Here is a 23277-nt window from a genome sequence, read left to right on the forward strand (position 1 = left end):
GTAAGGGTTAAACAGTTGAAAAATTGTCTTTCGCACAATAATTAGAATGTTCATATACATCACAATCATTTTATTAAATTCGGAAGATTTCCTGTACAGAAATATAACCTCATCTATCTATAATAATGGAGTAATTTAATTTGTAAATTTTATGTTTCCATTACGTATATGATTTCTCCTAATATTTTATGCTCTGCATATAAAAGACAGTATGTGGTTAAGAATTTTATGATTCTTTGTTGAAGATATGATTCGGAAATACTTACTGTACGGTGTATTTTAGCAATTTTAATTCTAACCCTGTCAAGTGAAAAATTTATTAATCAAGTGCCTAATGCAGATGGCAAATATGAAGATAATATTTATTGGTGACTTTTGATTGTTTCTTACGATATATTGAATAATACTGGAAACTGAATAATTCTAGAAAAAAAAATAAACACAAGATATCTTCTCACAATTTCTCTTTTGCAGGAAAAAATATATTTTGATGATAGTCTGGAGTCAAATATCTTGTCAAATGTGGCACTGTAAAAGGGCACGTCATTTTATTCATCAAAATAAGTCAATGCATGCGTAAATCAAGTTATTCATACAGAATGCGTTAAAAGCAGATTCAGGTTGACCATAATCATAAATTCAGATCAAAACTTCATATCAAAATGCAACATTTACCAAATAATAAGTCTTCATGAAAAACAGTTGGAGGTTTGATATGTAACATTCTCTCCGAAGATGTGAAAACCACCCATCCACAAGACTTTTTTTCCTCCTTTATATCCTTATTTTGTGCATAATATACAAACAAATTGTTTTGAAATAAATGGTCATTTAATAGGAACTTTGACAAACTTGGCAGATTTACAAGTATGAAAGTAAGGCTTGAAATAGTTAAATATAAAAAGATAATCACAAAAAATACCGAGTCTGCTACTTCACGAAGTAAACAGGTGTTGTATTAACTGATAAGTGTGAATAATCTTTATTTAAGGTTGATTCAGTTCTTGGATGTACTTGTTGATCTACTACATTCTGTCCCTAATGTCTTGAAACAAAGGATAGCTTTCAATTTAACTTTACCTACAAACGTACATTTATATCTGAATGAAACTTTTAGTGCAAAAATTACATTGCATTACCACTTATTTCACAGTAACGTTAACGGCACATATCTTACTGTTTACCGCAACCACTACATCGCATGCTACCAAAGTTATATGATTTCGCATTCACTTTAAATAATTCATATCTTTCTGGTTGCAAAAGTTATGTGATCCACAGTTATGTCAACTATTGTTATCTAACTGCTTTCGCAACCATTCATACTACCCATTACATTGCATGCCACCAATATTATGTGATTTTTCAGTAACGTAAACTGTTCACAATTTACAGGTTCATGTCTGGTCAGATGTTCGAGCTTTGGCCCTACATTTGCATTATCTGGACTATTTTAACAACAGATATACAACCGTACTGAATGCCTAAATAATCAACAATAAAAAAGCAGCTCGTTAGAATTGCCATTGTGTTTTTACGCTTCCTTGCATTTTTGCTGCCTCTCTCTTTTTACCATGAATAATTTATAGTGCCCACCATAATTTTGTCCACCGACCGTCCTTAGGTGGTGCCCGACTGTTGTTTTTTCCTTCTTATGTGTGTGTGTGTGTGTGTGTGTGTGTGTGTGTGTGTGTGTCTCATGGGCGGTGCCCCACAATGGGAAATATACCCTTACTTTTTATCTTTGTTTGCATGTAAAATACTATATATCTAGACGTACAAGTAAAATAAAATCGAATTGATCAGTCCCAGAGGCTGAATTTTAATTTCAACAAATTTATCTCCCGTCACATATCATCCAGATTATATCTATCTGGTAGCGCAGAGCAGTAATTGCTTTCTATTTATCAATTCAAATAAATAAATTGCTTACATATTGCTTACCGGCGCATGTGAACAAGAATACAAATGTACTTTAATGAATTCCGAGTATTTCTTCTAGCACAAGTCTATAAGCCTTTAGTTACCAGATATCATAGGGTAAATTTAGAATCTCTGTCGCAATAATGGTTTAGTCCATATAAAGCAATTAATGAATTGGCTGTTTTTGATATAAGATAGAATACGGAGAGTAATTTATCAGTCATGGGTGACCAAAGAGGACCAAATCAGGTCACATATGATATAAGAAAATGACCAGAAACTTAGAATGAAACAAAAGATACAAATTATATTGCCAAAGTGTCCTTTGAATTGACGATTTAACAATAAATATTGGAAACAAATAAGTTATTACAGATAGCAGTATTGAAACTGGCGTGTCATACGTTGTACTGATACTGATATTTTTTATTTCAATAGGCATGTCAGATTATTGCAATCTTAACAGTTTACTGTCGACGTTTAAAATGTACTTGTAAAACATAAATATAAAGATAAAAACTTGTAGGTTAATGTGTGTCGCGAAATATGTATAAACATATCTTTAAATCTCAATGTATAGTAAAAGATGAACAAGTTATTATAGAATTAAGATAGCATGAAAACATTACGTTACCACATGTACAAAACTTCAAATTAATAATACGAATTCGTTAAAATACGCAATACATAATTATAAGAATTCTTTGGAGAAATGAAAACATATCATTGGTATGTTATTATGTTATTGATTTGTTAATGTTGATGTTTTATGATGCTTTTCGATATCGTTTTATAGTATCCTCGAAAGTATTCTTCTATCAACACGGTATCATATGATTTTCAATACAATACAGAAAAAAAGAATAAAAAGTAAAAACAGGCGCAGTTATCCTTTACATTTGTGATTAATTCGTTTAGCGATTAATACATGAAAACGTATAGTAATGCGATTATCATTAACTGGTGCATCAGTTCATTGTAGGTTATTTACTAGATCAATGATACTATACTGCCACTAGGTGCCTTGTCGTTGTAGAAATTAGTAGACAACTTATTGTCATATTGTCTTCTAAACTTATTACACACATCTTCTTACTGTATGTATCTTTGCAGCTGGAACACTATATCAAGTCAATCCCATTATAGTACTGTACTGCAGAGCATGTGATGTCCGCGATGGTTTAATTTTCTTTAATGCGAATAGTGCTACTTGTGGCCATGAATATTAAGTTTCGTCATCATCAAAATAAATTCTTAAAACACCGGTTTTGCTGCTGTCTGTTAAATTTTGGAAAGTGGGAAATTATACTGATCTGCTCTTTTATGACTTTTGACCAAAAGAAGATAAATGTATCATAAAATGGAAAACCTTAGGTCGCCCAACACGACATAAACGAAAATGTTGCAAGGTTTGACCGAGCTTGTTCATAGACGGTGTTGAAAATGCAAGCTACCGTCCCGGGTTGAGTAGACCTCAATATTTACACATGTTATAAGTACTAGAATGTAATTTAGAGACATCCGCAGATGTATTTATACGGGTTCAATCCTGTGAACATCTCAGTAAGGTTTTATTTCGTAAGCTACCCCGAATTTATATTAATAGTCAATATACGCTTTTATAAGTTACTCTATTGACAGCCCTATAAATTGATTCACTGAAAGTGGTTTGTTGATTATGATGACCATTATAAACTTTTCATTATAAACTTCTTTTTTATAACCATTCAATAATGTAAGCTGTTTATTTTCTTCATCAATTTACTTTTCGATAAGTTCAATATTACTTGTAGAAGAACAGAAAAATCATCGTTTGTGTTTTATTTGTGAACAGAGACACACAATATTTCATTTGAATATTTGAATATCTGTATTGTAATCGGTTTATATGATAATCTACTTTTGTGATAAAATGGGATGCACTAATTACAACAAGTAATCGATCAATTCCGCAGTCATTGACAAAATGCGTCATTCTTTTCTGTCTCGAAGTAATCGCTTGGTGGTTTTAGTCATGCTACAATAAAATGCACCATTTTGTCCAAGAAATAAACTTTACATTGCTGTTCTGAGGTTTTTGTCGCACTTCTCCCGGAAATATGCATCACGAAATGACATTTTTTATCGTTCTAAGAGTATTCTGGTAACTATTATCTGACAATTGGTATTTCAAAGGGTTAAGAGAACCATATGTGTCATTTCTGCATTGTTTTAAATTAATTACCATTTCGCGCCTTACATTAATTTAGAGTGCATGTTTTATTGCGCTTCGATACTTCATTTAGATACAACAGTTTATTGAACTGCTTTGTAATAACCTTATACTATTTGTGGAAGGTCATGTGATACTGTAAACATCAAGGCATACTAGGTATGCGTGTGTGTTGGTGTTTAATCGAAAAACTCGGTAAGATTTTCACGTCGTAAGCTAGTCCGGAAGTTACATTAATAGATTATTTAACCTTTCATAAGTTATTACTTGATCTATCATTGGCAGCTCTTAAAAACCTTATGATCATGATATTGTTTCAATCGCGCATTTCATACCTAAAACACGCAGTGCGGTAAATGTGTACTATGGATATCAAACAAGTGGTAATTTATCTTCCATTGAGTACCGGTCGCATTTCTTTAATACATCTTATCTTAGAAAAACAACGCGTAGTTTATAGTAATTTCAACGTAACACAAAAAACTTGCTTGAACTTCCCTGGTGAAGTTCCGTTCTAGATTAAAAAACCATTCTGACTGGCTGTTGTGAAAATGTATGTCAATCGTCACTTTACTACACGTGTTCGCTAAAATGTGAAAATGCAGCATTAATGTGCAAAATGAATAAAATAAACAGAACAGATGCAGACCAATGTACGATTTCAAATTAAATATCGTATACAAGATGAATTTCATTCATCATTTCGAGTTTTAGTGTAAAATTGTGATTTTTTTAAATTCTGTTTTTGTTTGTTTACGTTTCGCCAAACATGTGCACACTGTCGTGACCTCTAGACCGGATGTTCATTAGGGAAGGTCAAGCAAGTTTTTTCTGTAACGTTGACGAAAGCATAAAATATGTTGATAATCTCAGCAATATGGAATATTGAGACAATGTGACTGGTGCACGATGGAAGATAAATTATCGCTTGTTCAATATGCTACATACCCATTCACCGAACTGCGCGTTAAAGTTGAGAAATGTACGATTGAAACGGGTTAGTATAATTTCCCGTTCACGACCATGGTTCTTATAGAATACCTAGGGGTAGGGTATAACACGTGCGGAGGCATTTTCTTTCTGATCTGGTGCCAGTGGTGTGGAGAGTCACAAATGTAATATTCTTTTTATCACGTGTTAGACTTTCCTGTCGAAACATCAAACATTCTACTTTCTTTTACTATATAAACAAGTCAATTTGACCAACGTCTCCTATACTATAAACGGCGTCGAAATCACAACTATATTACACTAGATTATTATCATTTTTATTAAACGGTTATATTACACACCCGCGACGTCAAACATGTGATAATTTCATTTTATCTACCAATGGTTTCTCTATATACAGACTCACTGATGTTTTATGATCATGATGTCCATTATAACATAATTCTTTTCTATGTAAGCTTTTCATTTTATCCAATTATTTACTTCTCCACAAGTTCAATATTAGACGTACAAAGCATTTCATTTCAATAAGTGTTCTACAAACAGTATAGAATGACAATCTGCTTTTAATTTTGATAAAAAGAAAGGAAAGAAAGGTCTACACTGATTACAATAAATGATCGATAAATTCTGCAGTAATTGACAAAATACGTCATTCTTTTCTGTCTCCATGTTCCATGGTAATCCCTTGGTAGTAATGCAAGATTAAATGCATCATTTTGTCCCAGAAATAAGCTTTATATTGCTGGTCTGGTGTTTTTTTTTCGCATTTCTCCTCGAAATATGCATTACAGAATGCCATTTTGTCCTGGTAATAACTATTAGACAAGTGGTATATCAAAAGGTTTATAAGATCACATGTGTCATTTCAGCATTTGTTATAGGTTAATTACCATTTCCCTGCTTACTTTAATTTAGAGTGCATATTTTATATTTTATCACGCTTCGATACTGCATTTAGCTACAACAGTTTATTGAACTTGAAACTTTCGATAGGAAGCTTTTTGTTTATTTTTTTGCGACTGACGCAAATATTTGCATTCCCGACGCATAATGACATGACAGATAGCCGAATTCATTGAACTTGAAAGTTTCATTACTTTGTGATTTTAGGATTTGCAATATTGCTGTTCTTTTAAATATCCCCGTCAATTATTATTTTGTGTTATGATTCATCTTTTACCGTTAGCTTTCTAGGACGAAGCATGTTACTTTTACTTTGACAACAAATACATGATAATTATTATGAACTTATATTTATAATAGCATAGGTTTTAGAGTACTGATTATTTCAGAACCTTAAAAACTGTTACTGGAAATAATTTACACATATGCCATGTTGGGTTTCATGAATAAGTTAGTAGTGAGTTTAATCAAGTTAAAATTTGACAGAGGACAATATGTCGGAACTCATTCGATCTCTACATCAAGTACATGTAAGAAACTTGACAATAACTGACAGAAAACAAGTCATTTCTTGTCACTAGTTGGTTCAACTGACTGCCCTTACAATTAAACAGTTGAAAAATTGCCTTTTGCATAATAATGATAAAAATAATAATCATAACAAACAGTTTCTTGAACTTTGACAGCTTCCAATATAGAAATATAATCTAAGGTATCTATGATAATGTTTTGACGTATTTTGTTGGTAGGTTTCAATCTGATTTTCTCATAAACTGATCTTCTCATAATATTATGCGCTGCAAAAACCAGCATGTGGTTACGTTTTAATGATTCTTTGTTGGAGATATGATTTGGAAATACTCACTGTACGGCGTATTTCAATAATTCTAATTCTAACACAGTCAAATGTAAAATTTATTAATCAAGTGCCTAATGCAGTTGCAAAATATGAAGATAATATTTATTTGATCGTTTTGTTGCGATGTGCTGAATTATACTGGAAATACTTATAGAAGAAAATAATTAAACACTAAAAGCTTCTCACAATTTCTCAATTTGCAAGTAAAAGATATTTTAATGATAGTCTGCAGTGAAGCATCTCGTCACATGTGGCATTATGACAACGACTATTATTTTATTCATCAAAATAAGTCAATGCATGCGTAATTCAGTTTATGGTCATTTGCTAGGACATTTGATAAGCTTCACAGATTTACAGCCATGCGAATAAAGCTTGATAAAGCTATACATAAAAAAAGATTATCATATGGAACACTGCTACTTTATGAAATGAACTAACATTGTATTAGCTGATAACTGCGAATTATCATTATCCACAGCTGATTGTTTTTCAATTGTTGATCTACTAAATTATGTCCCTACTGACTTGAAACAAAGGATAGTTTTAGCGTTACTTTACCTACAAATGTACAATAATATCCATATGAACATGTTCGTGAAAGCATTATATTGCATGCCTTTAACTGACCAAAGTTATATCATTTTAAAGTACGTTAACAAAACGTATTTTATTTGTTTCCGCAACCATCATACTGCATGTTACCAAAGTTATATCATTTCACAGTAACGTTACCTATTCATATTAAACATTACATGGCATGCCACCAAAGTTATATTATTTCGCAGTAACGTCAACTGTTCATATTTTACAAGTTCAAGTTCGGTAAAATGTTCGAGCTTCGGTCCTTTTTGCATTATCAAGGCTATTTTAATAAAGTAAAAAAATATTTCAGCGGACTGAATGCCTAAGTAATCAACAATATCTGACAATCGGAAAATAAGCCTGTTTGATATAGAATTCACAAGATAAAATTTATAAAACAAATTCTTCGGCTTTTTGAAAAGTGATTAAAAGATATATTATAATGAGACATATTTCATAAAGGAAAAGTTTAAGAGATTTATCCTGCAATAGCAGTTTAACTAATCATAAATCTTGTATAACATGATTATTTACAATCACAATTATACATAATAAGACAGCAGCTCGTTAGAATGATTTCTTTTGATTGTCATTATGTTTTTGTTTGCATGTTAACATACTTTATTTCTAGACCCAAAAGTAAAATAAAGACGAATTGATCAATCCCAGTGGCTGAATTTCAATTTCAACAAATTTATCTCCTGTCATACATTATCCTGATTACATCTATCTAGTACTACAGAACAGTAAATGCTTTCTATTTATCAATTCAAATAAAAACTTTTTAAATTGCTTACATATTGCTAACAAGGATACAAATGTACTTTAATGAAATCCAAGTATTTCTTCTAGCACAGTACTATAAGCATTTAGATACCAGAAATTATAGGGTAAATTTAGAATCTCTGAAAGCAGTGAGTACAGCTAACGCAGTCAGAGCAACACATCGCAAAATACGTCAACAACAAACATAAACTGTAGTGTAAAGATGTCTGTCAACAAATATATTTTAATCATATGAACCATATTAAGGTAATTCTGCACGTTTGATAAACCGGAAGTGTTGGCGTAACGTCATTTACCCGGAAAACGAGTTAGATATATGGTATATGGCAGTTTATCAATCTGAATCAGGAAATATATTATTTGTAGAGTTGAGATATAATTTTGACGGTTACGAATCCTTTCATTATGTCCCGCAATCGTCCCAATTGCTTTATCAGAACTACCGAGTCCTTTATGGTGTATTTAGATCACCGGCACCGATAATGCACCGTTTTCAATGAAGTGACAAATATAATCAACCAATAATGACAAAAATGCATCAGCGTTATCTTTCCATCCGTCAAGTGTGTCATATGGATATTGTTTTTTTTTTTGTCAATATCTAACGGTACAAGAAAATCTAATTTAGCTGGCGAAGTAAACCTATTCTTTATGGACATTGTAACATTGCTATAGACATTGTTCCAGAAATTGAGTTTTTTTTTGTCGTGCACGAAATGTAAATTATGAACTGTTGCAGTTGTATAGCAACATTTTATTATGTACAATTTGTGACGGATATTGGGTTATGTATCTATAACGGTGTAATAACAATACAGGTAGCATGCTTTACCATTGGCTCATTCAGCTTTGATATTGTTCGGGTGTTAGTAAGTAAATAAAGCAATTTAGTTACACCTTCGGGACATATTGTTTACATAGTAGTATAACAATGTGTTTACTTATCATTTCATTTATTTCGGTTAACCCGTTTGTACCGATTCTCTTTATAGATGTATAACTCTTTTACATTCCAATTGGGTGGAAATAATTTACTGTATAACATGCAAAATGACAACAATTATGTGTTTCATGCATAATACATCCTGACTACTGACACTCTGTCGACATCATCTTCTTCTCCGATCTGTGTCAAGGTCATCTAGAGGTCTTTTTTTATGCAATTCACATGTTGTTAATACATGCTTTATTAGCTCGACTATTCGGAGAACAGGACTCACCCATGCGTCGGCGTCGGCGTCCGCGTCTGAGTCCTGATTTGGTCTCAGCTTTAGTTTTTAGCTCGACTATATGAAGTATGGAGAGCTATCCTACTTGACAGCGTCTATGCCCTGCTGTTCGTTTTGTCCTGAAGTGTAAGCTTTGAGTGTGTGTGTGTGTGTGGTGCACGCGTTTGCGTGCTGGGGGTTCGTTTTGAGGAGGCTGCGCTTTTGGTGCGTGGCATTCCCTGTTTGATATTTTTCTTTGTTTTTTTACCGCGTCCGCACCTTGGTTGAAATTTTGATGCACTTCCTCTTTGTCTTTGTTTTCACTTGATGTATTTGCTTCAAACTTAAAATAGTTGTACCACATCACCACCCATATGATATGACACATGAACCATAACTCATGCACCAACATTTCTTGAATTATGCCCCTTTTTACTTAGAATGTCAGGTACAGTTTTGTTGCACTTTCACTCTATTTCAGTTATTACAAAATAGATTTAAAATAGATGTTTAACATCATCACTTACATCATATGACACACGGTCCATAATTCTGGTACCAATTCTTCAACTTTCAATTTAATGATGGACATATTAAAACCGTTTCTGTTGAGGCAGAAACAAAACACGAACTTACTAAATAAGCTACCAAAGCTATGTGCTCTTATAATTTATTTCAAATTAAAAAAATCTTTGCCTGCTATTCGCTTCACAAATTGTGTGTAGAAGCAAAAACTTTTAAACCAATAAGTCAAAACAATTGTGAAGTGTAGGGATTTTGAAATTTAATTGTAGTCCAAAAAGTATAGATAAAATTTTAAAACCACATCCGGAATGCTAAAACGAACACATGAGAATTATGTTTGTGAGAGAAGACATATGAGCCGTGCCATGAGAAAATCAACATAGTGGGTTTGCGACCAGCATGGATCCAGACCAGCCTGCGCATCCGCGCAGTCTGGTCAGGCTCCATGCTGTTCGCTTTTAAAGCCTATTGGAACTGGAGAAACTGTTAGCGAACAGCATGGAGTCTGACCAGACTGCGCGGATGCGCAGGCTGGTCTAGATCCATGCTGGTCGCAAACCCACTATGTTAATTTTCTCATGGCACGGCTCATATATATCTGAAATATATCATATAATTCAAATCGATAAACGACAAAATAACTATTGAAAAGGAAATTGGAATAGAACTTTACAAGAACAAAGGTAACGTACATAATGTAATTATAACACGTAGATGATAGTAATTACTAACTAGAATGTCAAGCTCTAGTTATAAGCTGGAAAAGGTATATCTGGAAAATGTTCTGTAAACACTCTAATGTATTTTAATTTTATATAATCTTGTAATCTTTTTTCAAGTATTGATATTTTGAGATTGTGAAATTAAAATATATCGCAAAATTTAGAAGATCACTTTTAATTTGTATGCATATAAATTTATATACGAGGTACTTGTAAAATATTATTATTCATGAATGGCTTACAATAAACTCCCCTTAAAATCATCCGCATATAGCATATAAACATAATATTTTCTAAGGATCTACCCAATCAAAAAGTAAGCCATTATCTGGCAGGTAGATCAAGTCGATATTACTTATATGTCTTCAATTATGTAAAATATAAGTAGCTGCATTGCTGGGAAAAAAGGCCATATATATTCAATCCAATTTTCAATATATTAGTTTGAAGGATTGGAATGTACATAAAACAGTACGACTTGAAATACAAATTGCATTTTATCTATGTATTTTACTGTTTCATAATGATAGAAAACCTAAGCGAAAGCTATTAAGTGTCTAAATAGATCATTTTCTTTGAAGATTTTCCGAAAATATATTCTATAAAAGTGTAATTCCACTAAACAACTTCGAACTTCATAGTTAGAAATTTAACTTATGTTACCAGGTCATGTGATAAAAATAAAAACATATGTTGGCATGAATCGTCATGTTGTCATATATAACGCTTTAAGATTTGATTTATGTGAATTTTATGACATTTGAAGACAGGGAGTAACATTTTTCTACTCAAATAAAAGTCTATTTTCCCACCATAAACACAGATGTGTATATTCGTCCTGGTTCAACTATCCCCTTCGGATTCCTCCCCCACCCCACACCCCCGACTACATTTCGCCCCTTGCCGTTCCCTTTCCCTCTTCAATATTTAGCATAATTTAATAGGTACTTGTTGGATGTTTGAAGCAACCCGTCTGAAATATTTTTCCATTACTTCTTTTTGTTATGGGCCTACTATGTAAATGCGTGGCTCTGGGGCTATTTTTTGGGTGTTCTGTGCTTCCGAGAAATCTACCTTTACCTGTTATCTCCTGATAGTATGAAATAGCAATGGAACAGATTCCTAGGGTATAGATGCCAGTCTCCATTCACAAGCATCTGATTAGCTGCTTCCGAATCTAGTTTATTTGATATCATTTTAAAAATAACAAGACAGTATTTAAGAGGTCTCCAAACAAAGTTAAAATAAGGAGTAGCTTGTGAAATGAGTAAGAAACATTTAATACGGCTTAGACAGGTCATTATGTCTTACACAGAACTTCAGTACTAAGATCCATTTTTTTATTAAAAGTAAAGCTTCTTTAGTTTCAAAAATTGAAATAGTAAGGAAGTATTGAAAGAGACATATCGAAACAACAGCGTGGAGTATTCTTTAACGATATTAGTAAATGTTATGATTTGAATGTCTTTGCCTTTAATAGTTCTAAACTTCAGCTAATAATATCTACCAGAACTACCAAAAATTAAAATGGGAATATATTACAACGGGCTGCATTCTGATTTCTCTGTGGATTTGCAAGACATTTTCTGCCGTAAAGCATTTTCTTTGAGTATAATCTGAGTTGATATTGGATAATTTCTTCAACCCTTCCAAGACAACAGAGAGCAATTTACCACGTCTAAATGAATTAGGGTAATAATATTCCAAGAAAGCCTGCATTCAATTGTCCCCATCAAAACAAATGCCTTAATAAGATATGATTAATATTTTCAGGAATTCATGACACGTCGTGCTACTTTGTCTAATTACTTTGTTCATTCTTTCTTACAATGACGTTTAGCATTTTCAGGATGTTTCAAAACGGAGTGATAAAGGTAATTAGCAGTGGTTTTGTACGCACTGTAAGAAAGTTAAGTCAGAGTTATTTGTACTGCAAACTATACAACAATGGAGATTTCTAACATTGATCAGATGCATATGAAGAAAGGTATTTCCCACAATATAGAGGGTTTCAGTCATGCGAGATGCCATTAGAATAAAGGTGTCAATAAAAAGATTTTGAAAAGGGATGGAGTAAGTTGGTCTGTCTTCCATGCTCGGATGTAGCGCTGTCTAAATAGTCTTAATGTTACATGTAATATAAAAGGCAGTGTTTATTGGAAATGAATAAGTATGGGCTTTGAATGCTTGTAATTGTTTAACTGTTATTTCCTTTCTTACAGTAAGTGCTGTCATCGTGCTGGAAAGGACTGATGCTGCCTTTGTGACCGGTGTAGATCATTATCAGCATGCACATCCGTGCAGTTTGAGCAAGATCTGTACTGTTCGGCATTAAGTCATCTTTATGGTAAGCACCCCTTTTAATAGTTAATTCTGTCCAAACTGAAAGATAGACAAGTTCATTATATTAATTAAGCAAGGTTAGGGTTAATGGACATCTTCGAACAGAGAAGATCTCTCTCTAAGACTATTTGCTACATTTTAATGTTTGTAAAAGTTGCATGGTATTTGTGTTTATTCACGAAGAATCATTTGCAATTAACACATCTTTATTCCATGAAAGGTAGGCTTTGAGTGTAGGACAAGTTTGTTTGTATTGCAGTTATTTCAATTCGCTGATCAAATTCTCAGTAAAAGCTTTTTTGTAACCTCACACTGATTAAATACTTTATACATAAACTAACTTTGAAATAAGGGGTGAATGCTTGTTTATTTTACTATGAAAAGACAATAAGTAACATCCGCTTTGTAATAAAACCTCTTAAGCTTTAAAGCTTTTGATAAAATTAGCGTTATTTTTATTATTGGTAATAAAGGTGGAATACACTGACCAGAAGGGCAAGCATGCAGATTAAATTTAATATAATGATAGAAAAAAACGGAAATCAATAGGTCGCCCAAAGACGACAAAAAATGAAAATGTTGCAGGTTCAGTTTAATTGAGCCTATTAATTATCAGCTGTTAAAATACGTGCTACTATCCATGATGCCCTCTAACTCTGGGTTGAGCAGAACTCAACAATACCAATTTACTGTTGAGAAACACTCGCAGATTAGTTCATACCGCAGTGTACACGGAAACCTCAATGATGCACTAGATTGCAATTCTAGGAGGGGAAGCCTGTGATGAATTGGTAGAACTAAATAAACTAGAACTTAGAGCAGGGATCCGAGATTATGGAGCGTGCATATAACAAAAACTGCCAAAAGGCTAAAGACAATGTAGGCACCATAGTAGGCACCATACCCAAACGTTTAATAAATAATACTAAAACTATGGAATCGGGAGTAAAAGAACCATTCAAGCCGAAATGTTCAAGCCAATAAGTAAACAATATCACTTAATTAGAAAGAATGTCCTGATGAACGATCGAAAGGGATTGCCGAAAAATAACGGCTCTGATTGAATGTACGGGGAGACTGTTTACGGCCGCCACACAGCAACAGCATCTCGTCGTAACCCACAGGTTGCCCAACACGACAAAAATGAAAGTCTTGAAGGCTCGGTTTGATTGTAACTGCCTATGCCCGTAAGTGAAAACTGGAAATGCATGTTAAAGGCTTTTTACACTTATCAGAACTGTTTTGTTTTGTTTTGTTTGGAATATAAGGAAATTGCGGAAACGTCCAACATGTCTATTCAAATGTTATTGATCAATGTTCTTGATTTGTGTTCTTCGTTTTTTATAGTTGCTGGTAAAATTTACCATGATCATGCAAGAATCTACTACCAGTTGATTGATTTTAATAACTTTGAAACCCTGGAACTAAATAATTGTGATTCTAGGTCCTAAAAACTTCCAAAAGCAATTAGGTATATGATAATGTTGCTGTATATTGTCTAAGGAGTCTGTTTGAGGAAAATCTCGAAATACATCCGTTGTTTTATATTTCATCTTTATAAGACATGTTCTGTTGAGGATTTATCAAGCAAAAGAACGAACAAGATATAATTGTAGTTGTACTCGTACTTTGTCATCCAAAAGTATCAAGTGTTTTCCTTTCATGAACATTTTCATTCTAGCTTCAGAAATCATTTTCGTTGTTAATAAGTCTTTTTTCTCAGCTTTACTTCAATTTTGTGGTGTCAGCTACATGATTTTTTTATAGTTTTCTCGCGTGGCACATTTACACCGTAGCATATCGTTTAATCTGAGAAATGGTGCTGAAACGTGTATTAATTCGATAACATGGATACAATTAAACTTTTAAGTATCATGTTATTTTTATTTCTTCCTAAATACTGTAAGTATTGTACGGAAGACTTCTGTCTATAGAGGACATCTACATACAAAGAGTTCATTTATGTATTTTTTTTTTTCGGCAGGCTGATTTAATTCAATACCTTCTTTTTTTATTTTTGATAATAATTTGATAGATTATATAGAGTGCTATAATAAAATAATTTGAAAATCTGAGGTCAGTATCTAAGTAGATAGAAATTATGTTGATTAAACATCCAACAAATTCTCGATATTGAAAACGTGTATGGACGTCCAAAAATACTTGTTTTTAGTATTTCATGCAACAATCGGGATTCAGCCATGTTAAGATTTGTGATTTGAAAATAACCATAACAAGAAAATAGATTATTATAATTTCTCAAGATTGGATGTTGCCAATTTTCAAACAATGGTCAAACTATTTCTGCCGTATTTCAACTGAAGTTTGGTTATCATGTTGGTTTAATATAAATGGTAATTAATTTGCTCATAGGACCATACGTAATACAATTTGAGAGGCTGTGACTTCCTGATCCATCTTTAATTATCAACAAATACAAAGGCCCGGTTTAGTAAAAAAGTCCATAATCAGAAGGAAGTGTAATAAATTCACTGGGCACTCCTCATATTTGACGTACAAAGTTGCAAAATGAGCCCGTTTTTAAAAAACACTTAGAGCTGAAAACATGGGTTCATTATGTGTGCGCTATTATAGTCGCATGTGCTTGTGACAAGGGTTCTTTTTGTATTCTGCAATGCCGCTCACAATTCCATTTGAATACCCTATTATGATATACAGTAAAATGTATAATTTAAAGAAAAGTATTTTATGGTTTTATGGTTAGCAGCTCCAAAACTATATATATAAGTAAAACTGCACACCCTTCTGTCGTGATAGAGAAGTTTACATTGTTTTAGAAATGTTGAAAAACAAAATGAGATTAACTAAAACGGGGAATAATTTCTTCCTCGAAAATGTTCTTTTTGATGTATGAGCGACAAATATGTGACCAAGAATGCCGTTGATGCTTTTAGAGACAATCAATAAAGTACTATGCGTACTTTTACATGTATGATATCGGTTTTAGAGTGAAATGATCACTTAAGACACGTCATCGGCGTTTACTATATACCTAAATTTACTTTTTATATGCTTCCAGTTACTGGCAAGGGTTACTGCATTCTGTCCACGTATGATTGTGTTAATATTTGTAATGAGGTATATAATACTTTTTCACGATGAATTTATCAATGTTAACCACTAGTATTGTTTTTGCAGTGTTGCGATATAATTTTAGCGGTTGTGAATCCTTTCATCGTTATGTCATCATCCTAATTGCTTTATCAGAATTACCAAGTTCTTTATGACGTAATTAGATTCTGGCACCGATAATGCACCATTTTTAGTGGTGACAAATACAATCGACAAATAATAACAAAAAATGCATCTGCGTTATCTTGTCGTCCGTCAAGTGTGTAATATTGCTATAGCATTTTTGTCAATATCTAACTTTACAAGAAAATCTAATTTAGCCGGCGATGTAATTCGCTTCTTTATGGACAGTATAACATTGTTTCAGAAACTGAGACATTTGTCACGTAGAAAATGAAAATAATGAACTGTGACAGTGGTATAAAGAATATTGGGCTGCGTATCTATACTCGTGTATTTACATCGATGCAGCATGTAATATTGTAACGATTCATTTGTAAAGGGATTGAAAAGTTTAACAAATACTTAAACCCTTAGTGTATCATTTGTCTGTGTAAAACGTGTATCATCGTTTATGTACAATTTGTCTTATTTCTGAAATATAATCAGAAAATTACGTTCTTTTGTTTATTATATATATACATATATATACATTTTTGACGAAACATTAATGCCGTTTTGATTTTTAACTTGTTGCATTATTTTGAACTGTTACTGTCAACTGCGTAAATAGTCCTATTTCTGATAAGTCAGTGTGGTTGATATTTCTTCAGCATGTAGGTTCTGTTAGAGAACCGGCAAACAAGATGAAACGACTTTATTATACTGAATTATTTATAGGCTTATTTGCTTACTTTCAGACAATATCTAGACAATAATGCAAAGCATGTACAAATTGACTTGACAGCTCCTTAGTCTGGGTGAATATACTCGAGATTTGACATTTAAATAAAAACAATTATTGTTCCTGGCATGCTAATCATTACCATTTTACTTTTGCTTCGTACTCTGGATGAAGATTGTGCCCAACTATTAAAACCAGAGGAACAACTCTATCATTGCACATTACCATTATTTTGTTGGTTTATACTCCAAGTTCTAATAATTGTTTTTGCCTACTAATAAAGCCGAAAGCGTACAACTCTATTTCAGCAAGTAATCTTAATAGTACAGTTAAGTCACAACTGGATCCCAAAGCCAGTAGGTTTTAGAGCTTGTAGTCTCATTCTTCCCTGAATAAAGTTAATAAAGTTCATATGGTAAATATTGCTTAAAACTCAATAAATCAAATTTCCACCTGTTAATAAGTTAGTACAATTTCGATTTAATATTTATGGTATAACGCTTTGATACAGCCATGTACTGTAATAAATCAATCTAAAATTGATTTTGATTGTCGTCATAGACTTACCACATTTCTCCTCGAGTTCATAATACGGGATATTGTATGTTGAATAGAATAAAGCAATAGGTAAGAATTAAATATATATAAGTAAACATATTTGAGTAAGAAACTTATTAAGCTTTCTTAAAGTTCAGACGTCTAAATCAGGATGCCATACATGTCATAAGTTCCAATTTAAAATGCTCAAAATTCTCCTTTTTTTCAGACGAAAGATACGAATCGTATATTAGACTCCCAGATTCTAAAACTGAGCTTGGAAATCGGTCTCAAAATACGAGCATCTGATTGGCTATTTCTTAGCACAATATGGAAAATAAGCAATGGAAATATAGCTCTATTGGGCTGGACCAAAAATATTTATCTTCATTTTACAACTGAGAAAGATACTGTAAGTCAATTAAACAATTAAAAGTAAAAAGTAGCTTGAAATTGCATTTATATACTGGTCCTTTTGAACATACTTTTGAAATCGGTAATAATCAGTTAGAACTACTTGTTAGATGGGTCCGAACTCCTACTTATTATGTCTTATATTTAGCTATTTAAAGATTTTATAATCATTTCGTACAAAAAAAATGTTTCAAAAACGAAACAGGAAGAAAGAGTTGAAAAATGCTTATTGGTATGCAACATGAAGTTATGTATACTTGTCTCTTTTGATTTGCAAGACACTTGCAAGACATTTTCAGTGCTGAAATATTTCTTTGAGAATAATCCTAGATAATATTGCATAATTCCTTCAGCAATTCCAACATATCATAAGACAATTTGTCCTCATTTACATTGATTAGGGTAATAATGAACTATGTTAGATACTTGTAGAAAAAGTCTGTTTTGCCTCCATCAAAGTGGATTTGAGTAAGAACAATAAAAATTTGATCAAAACTTACCTGTTGCTAATTTGTATAATTTCTTTGATTATTTGTACTTACAATTACATTTGTCATTATCATTATGAAATTCTAGGGAGTAAACATACCAGTTGGTAACTAGCCTCGAATTGCTATGACTGTCATAAATGATAATGATGTTAGAAGTTAACTACAAGTAAACAGAAATACACAAAAACCATCATCAATTAATATCAAAATAATTCTAACAATCATATGATATTACAATGACGTAAAGGACCGTCTTTCTGTCGTCTACCAGCCTATAAAACTTTACTGATGTAGACACAGGTTAAATTTTAGTGTTAATGCTTAGTGACAAAAAATATAGATTTCTGATGTTATGACGTCAGTGACGTGTGGCGATCTCCATAACCATGCTAACTATGTATGTAGGTATCTCGATAAGATTTGAAAAGTTGTGCAGCTAAGGACTTCGGACACTTTCTATATGAATTTGCCTACTCCAAGAGTGAAAAATAAACAACTGAGAAATAAGTATTTAATAACATATACCATCAAAATACATATTTGAGATTATTTCTTAAAGTCAAATCTTTCAATATTTGTTTCATAAAATGGTAATTTTTGCTCTAAATTGAATTACGTACCCTGTTATATACATATAAAAGATATTTTACTTTAAACAACAAGGGGTGGAGCAGTACTTTTAAGCAAAAAAATATAACTACAGGGTGTTCCCAAATGTAAAGTAATCAATACTTTTTATATTCATTTTTAATAATTTGATAGTCACATATTTTTACATCTGTTTGTAACTCAAATACTATACAAATGTTTGAAAGGGCACATATAGGTATGTTATACATGTATAGTAGTGAGAGAAGCAAATACTGTGAATTCAGTATTATTCGTTGGGTTAAATTTTCATTGGCTTATCCTGGTTGTTTGTTGCAGTAGATTGGCAAATGTGTGCTGTAAAATACTAGCAACACACCAGGTAATCGTCTGCATGCCCTCCTCGCAACGCGCACGCCACTAGCGATGAAGATGTAATTTGTTTTCCATTTTGTTTTTATTATTTTTTGTACTTTTTATATATTTTTCATTTCTGTATTTCTTCATCTTCTTCTGTGCATTTATATTTATTTCTTTTAGACACATACTAAATGTCACACGCATTCATTACTTCATGTTCTTCCTTCTGTGAAAACTGAATTGAAGATTGTTCTTTGCTTTGGACTAGGCCTAAACACAACAAAAAAGAGGCAATATGTGCACAGCAGTTAATCTGATCCTGACTATAGTCTATCCAACAGAAATGACGCTTGGCATTGATATGCCTGTCATTCATAGGTCAAGAACAGTAGCTTCTTGGCAGGTCATATCGGTGACGGTTTCACATTCAGTGTGATGCCACGAAAGTGATGTGTCAAATCGCTTTCCATGCAGATGGCATATACAAATACGGCTAGACGCGAAAACGAATTAAACGGTCCTGCCGAATTTCAGGTGGAATTTTTATTAGAGACCTGCTTCTACTTTAGCCCTACAGATGACACATTTCGAATATTTTGCCCACAACTTCAGCCCTGAATAGACAACATTATCTATAGATGGGTTGTTGTCAGACTTATCCCGATTTAACTTTTTCCGATCCAGCTTCCTTACGCAGGCCTCAGAAAGAACTGTCATTTCGGATACATTTTTATTACATGTTTAAACGAAATGAGCCGTGCCATGAGAAAAACAACATAGTGGCTTTGCGACCAGCATTGATCAAGACGAGCCTGAGCATCTGCGCAGTCTGGTCAGGATCCATGCTGTTTGCTTTCAAAGCCTATTGGAATTTGACAAACCGTTAGCGAACAGCATGGATCCTGACTAGACTGCGCAGATGCGCAGTCTGGTCTGGATCCATGCTGGTCGCAATTGCACTATGTTGGTTTTGCCATGGCGCGGCTCAAATATTATCTGTGCCGCTGAGAAAAACAACATAGTGGCTTTGCGACCAGCATTGATCAAGACCAGCCTGAGCATCTGCGCAGTCTGGTCAGGATCCATGCTGTTTGCTTTCAAAGCCTATTGGAATTTGACAAACCGTTAGCGAACAGCATGGATCCTGACTAGACTGCGCAGATGCGCAGTCTGGTCTGGATCCATGCTGGTCGCAATTGCACTATGTTGGTTTTGCCATGGCGCGGCTCAAATATTATCTGTGCCGCTGGTACTTATCCCAAGCAAGAACCCACCCTACGGCCTTGATAAGATTACTCCCTTTTCTTAGTATTAATGTTATACAGCACACAAATATATGCCATCACTTATAACAGAGCTATACAGACATGTACATGTACTTACTACCTGAACCACTGTAATAAAACTGACCGGTCACTTATACATGTATACCTATTCACACATGTAATGCATCAATAACTTTACATTACGAACAGTGTATAGATAAATCTAGTACAGGTTGTTTGCAAAACTATCGTTCTATTTTTTATCTATTTATAGGATTTTAATCTTAAAATGTTATTTTTTCCTTAAATAAACAGATTTTGGACACTTTTTTCGACTGGAATTCATATATTTAAAACTTCCGTAAAGTGATGACATTAATTTTTTACGGAAATTAAACATTTTATTTTTTCAAAAAAATATACCCTGGCCCACATAAAATAAGAAAAACATCTGGATAGGAACAGATACAAATCAGTTTCTGCTGTAATAAATTAACTAATACATTGGTTTATCATTGACTCGAAACGATTTGGGTATTGTTCAAATACTTAATGAAAAATTTGCATTTAAAATGTAGGCTAGAAGCATATGATAGTGTCCGAAGTCCTTAGTCATATTGCTGAAAGCTTCTTATCAAGTGTGGCTTAAATTCATTGAATGTAGATTTTGAATGAATTGCCATAACTGTTTTAGGCTTTTCTTACAAAAACTACAGTCAAACTTTTCTGAAGACGGAAATTCACAGAAAACATGTTTTGAACGAACAAAGGGACACACATTTATCATTTTAATCATGGTATGGAATCAACAGGGGAATTCCTTCCTAGAAATGATGCATAATCTTTATACATGTATATCATAATATGATACGGCATATGTAACATCTATTTAGACACTAAGCTATTAATAAAATACGTGTATTTTTGCTTGTTTAATGTAGGTAATTAAGACAGAGCACCTGTCCTTAATGTGCCCATTAAGGCGGAGTAGGAACATTTAAAGAGCAAACGTTGCTCCAACGTAACATAAAGTAAAGATTTTGTATACCTATAATAATTGATTTTTATGTTTTGAAACGTAAGGAAATTCACATACAACTTTTAGCGTTTCTGTTCCAGTGTCATTTTTAAACAGGAATGAATGCCTAACAGCAAGTTGATTGTATTTGTAAAATACCATCCAACTATTCATTTCACTGAAAGAATTTACAAAATCGGACCACTGTTTAAGAAGATATGACAGTTTGAGAATATGGACAACCATGGAGGCAGACATTTTAGTGTTAATGACGTCATTTATAAACGGCTGAACTCTTTGTATTTCAAATGTATAAATTGTCATTGTTTCTTGCGTCTCAGATGTAAAGCATGTTTGTTTGTTCTGTTTGAAAGAAATACAATTCAAATCAATATGCCAAATAACCTTAATCCACCATTTTGTTCTACTGTGCCATGGAAGGTAAATGGCTGTCATTTGGATCTAATATTGAAATGTAATACTTTTCTCATATTTCAACCATTTAGGGTATTCATTCACTGACATTAAAAATCATCGACATTAGAACAATGTTGCCCTTCCCTTTAAGACTTACATTCTCTTCCACTGCAATCTGTATTTCTAGCATTAGCAGTAAAAGTGTTCATTATCATGCAAGAATCTACTGGCAGTTGATTTAATTTTCCAGCTTTAAACATTATCTTGAGACTGAATCATAGTGGTTCTACGTCCTTGAAGAGAGGGTTAAAGTATAGATATGATATACATGTACATAAGACTGTGTCTGGTTTCTTAAAAGGAGTATGTTAGAAGAAAAATGATTTTGCCAAAATAAAGAAAACGCGTTAAGCGTTGGTTTATTTCTGATCGCTCTACTGTTTGTCACAGTCAATGAATTATTCAACAAAATGATAAAAGGACATTACAGTTGTATTGCTGTTTTATCATCCAAGATTTTAGTTTTATTGTACAAAGGCAATAAACATGTCTTTTGGCGAAGATTTAGTTCATTCCTTCAACCTTGGCTACATGATGCCTAGTTTTCTTGCGAGACACGTTTGCACCGTAGTGTATCGTTTTACCAGAGATCTGATGCTTAAACGTGCATAGGTCAGACAGTTTTGACGTAGGCAATCCTTGAAGAATTACGACACCTTAAAATTATCGCTTAATGCATATCATACAATATTGCAAAATTTGCATATTCTGTCATATAATGGAGCTTTTACAGTAAAGATTTAAATGAATAGTTTAAATTGCAATACTGCTCACCAATCACCCAGGTAACGACGAAAACGCTTTACTGTACAATATGTAAATAAAAAATAATAAAAACTCAAAAGGAGGAAGTATGGCCTCTTCTAAATGTCACAAAAAGATAAAGTATATGCTACCAAGATTATCTGATAAAAAATAGGAGCTCGGATGACATTAGGGAAGAGCAAATCTATAAAGATTCTAAACAAGTGTTACCTTACGGTAAATAATGGCGAGGTGGTCGTGAATTTACTATATTCGTATAGAAATTGCAATTATTATAAATTTCTTGTGAGGGTCTCGCACAACTTTGCACACATATCAATATCAGCAGACCTTGTCCTTAATAAATAAGATATTTAGATTTCAAATTGTGAAGTCCTTAACATAATAATAAACATCTCAATAAAT

Source organism: Mercenaria mercenaria, chromosome 7, assembly GCF_021730395.1.
Source record: "Mercenaria mercenaria strain notata chromosome 7, MADL_Memer_1, whole genome shotgun sequence".
NCBI lineage: Eukaryota > Metazoa > Mollusca > Bivalvia > Venerida > Veneridae > Mercenaria > Mercenaria mercenaria.